Below are 2,682 nucleotides of genomic sequence, written 5' to 3' on the forward strand. Positions count from 1 at the left end.
AAAAAAAAAAAAAAAAAAAAAAAATTAAAAGGTTAGCCGGACTTTGGGGTGCACACCTCTAGTCCCAGCTACTCAGGGGGCTGAGGTGGAAGGATTGCTGGAGCGCAGGAGTTGGACGCTGCAGTAAGCTATGATGGCACCAGAGCACTTCAAGTTTTCCTCTCTTAAAAAAAAAAATAAAGAAAATACCAGATTAGCTTTCAGAGTGGCTGTCCCACTTTACATTCCTAACAGTATGAAAAATTCAATTGTCCACATACTCTAGCATGTGGTATTCTCACTTTTTAAAAAATTATTATTATTACTTTTTGAGATGGAGTCTCACTCTGCCGCCCAGGCTGGAGTACAGTGTCATGATCTCAGCTCACTGCAGCCTCCACCTCCTGGGTTCAAGCAATTCTATCTCAGCCTCCCAAGTAGCTGGGATTACAGGTGTGCACCACCATGCCAGGCTAAATTTTTTTTTTTGAGATGGAGTCTTGCTCTGTGGCCCAGGCTGGAGTGCAGTGGCACAATCTCAGCTCACTGCAACCTCCCCCTCCGGGGTCCTGGTTCAAGCAGTTCTTGAACTTCTGACCTCGTGATCCGTCCACCTCAGCTTCCCAAAGTGCTGGGATTACAGGGCTGAGCCACCGCGCCCAGCCCAATATGTATGCTTTTAAAATTCTTTTGCTATCCTTATTACACAGACTATAATTTCCAGCACTGTGTTGAATAAGATTGGTGAAAGTGGACTTGCTTGCCTTGTATTCAGCCAGGGGGAAAGCATTCAGTCTTTCACTGTGAAGTACAATGTTAGTTGTAGGTTTTTTTGTAGATGCTCTTTATCCAATTGAGAAAATTCCCTTTTATTTCTAGTTTTCTGAGAGTTTATATTATGAATAGGTATTGAATTTTGTCTGTCAATTGATTTTTTTTTCCTGTCTTTTTTCTGTCAGTTGATTTTTCTTTAGCCTGTTAACAGGGTGAATAACATTGATTGATTTTTGAATATTTAATCAGCCTTGCATCCCTGGAATAATCCGCACATGGTCATAGTATATAATTCTTTTTATAAGTTGCTGAATTCTATTTGTTTATTTTATTTTTTTATTTTTTTTATTTTTATTTTTTTGAGACAGAGTCTCACTCTGTCGCTCTGGCTGGAGTGCAGTGGCGCAATCTCAGCTCACTGAAACCTCCACCTCCTAGGTTCTAAGTGATTCTCTTGCCTCAGCCTCTGGAGTAGCCTCCCAGGCACGCCTGGTTAATTTTTTTAATTTTTAGTAGAGACGGGTTTCACATGTTGGTCAGGCTGGTCTCGAACTCCTGATCTCTTGTGATCTATCCGCTTCAGCCTCCCAAAGTACTGGGATTACAGGCATGAGGCACCATCCCCAGCCTATTTGCTAATGTTTTGTTAATGATTTTTGTATCTGTGTTCTTATTGACGGTCATTGGTCTGTAGTCATCTTTTTTGTATTTTCTTTGTCTGGTTTTGATATGAGTAAGATGCACCTTATAAAATGACTTAAATGCTTCATCTCTTCTATTTTCTGGATCAGATTTGTAGAATTGGTGTTAATTCTTCTTTAAACGTTTGATAGAATTCTCCACTGAAACCATCTGGGGTGAAGATTTCTTGGGGGTGGGAGTTTTAAATTACGAATTCAATGTCCTTAATAGTTATAAAGCTACTGCAATTATTTCATATCAGGTGTGTTGTGGTAGTTTTTATTTTTTTAAGGAATTAATTCATTTCATTTAAGTTGTCAAATGTATATTTGTAACATTGTTTATAAAATTCCCTTATTAAACTATTGATATCTGCAGGGTCTGCAATGATAGCTTCTGTTTTATTCCTGATATTAAGAATTTATGGGGTAAGCACAGTGGTTCACACCTGTAATCCCAGCACTTTGGGAGGGCTGAGGCTGGAGAATCACTTGAGCCCAGGAGTTCAAGTCTAGCCTGGGCAATATAGTGAAACGGTGTCTCTATAAAAATAAATATATATATTTTTTGAGACAGAGTCTCACTCAGCCTGGAGTGCAGTGGCGCGATCTAGGCTGACTGCAACCTCCGCCTCCCAGGTTTATGGGATCCTCCGGGGTTTACGGGATCTTTCCACCTCAGCCTCCCAAGTAGCCAGGACTACACACACACACCACCATGCCTGGCTAATTTTTGTATTTTTTGTAGAGGCGACATTGGGTTTTTGCTATGTTGCCCAGGCTGGTCTTGAACTCCTGAGCTCAAGTGATACATCTGCCTCAGCCTCCCAAACTGCTAGGATTACAGGGGTAAGCCATAGCACCCAGCCTCTCTCTTTCTTTTTGAGTCAGCCTTGCTAAAGATTTGCCAATTTGGCCTTATGCAGTGGCTCATGTCTGCAATCCAAGTACCTTGGGAAGTTGAGGTGGGTGGATAGCTTGAGCCCAGGAGATTGAGACCAGTCTGAGCCAACAAAATGAAACCCAGTCTTTACAAAAAATACAAAAATTAGACAGCCATCTTGGCATGCACCTGTAGTCACAGCTCCTCAGGAAGTTGAGGCAGGAGAATTCTTTGAGCCCACCAGGTTGAGGCTGTAGTGAGTTGTGATCACACCATTCCACTCTAGCCTGGGTAACAGAGCGAAAGCCTGTCTCAATTTCTATTTGTCTTTTTTTTTTTTTTTTTTGGTGAGGTGCTCTGTGGCCT

The 2,682-nt window shown here is 41.4% G+C and overlaps 1 long non-coding RNA gene across 1 annotated transcript in view; it reads left to right on the plus strand.

Annotated features, from left to right (window-relative positions):
• LOC108288861 overlaps positions 1-2,682 on the plus strand; it is a 33,576-nt gene that overhangs the window by 13,795 nt on the left and 17,099 nt on the right. The gene's annotated exons all lie outside the window — the stretch shown is intronic.

This window comes from Cebus imitator, unplaced genomic scaffold (genome assembly GCF_001604975.1).
Source record: "Cebus imitator isolate Cc_AM_T3 unplaced genomic scaffold, Cebus_imitator-1.0 Scaffold385, whole genome shotgun sequence".
NCBI lineage: Eukaryota > Metazoa > Chordata > Mammalia > Primates > Cebidae > Cebus > Cebus imitator.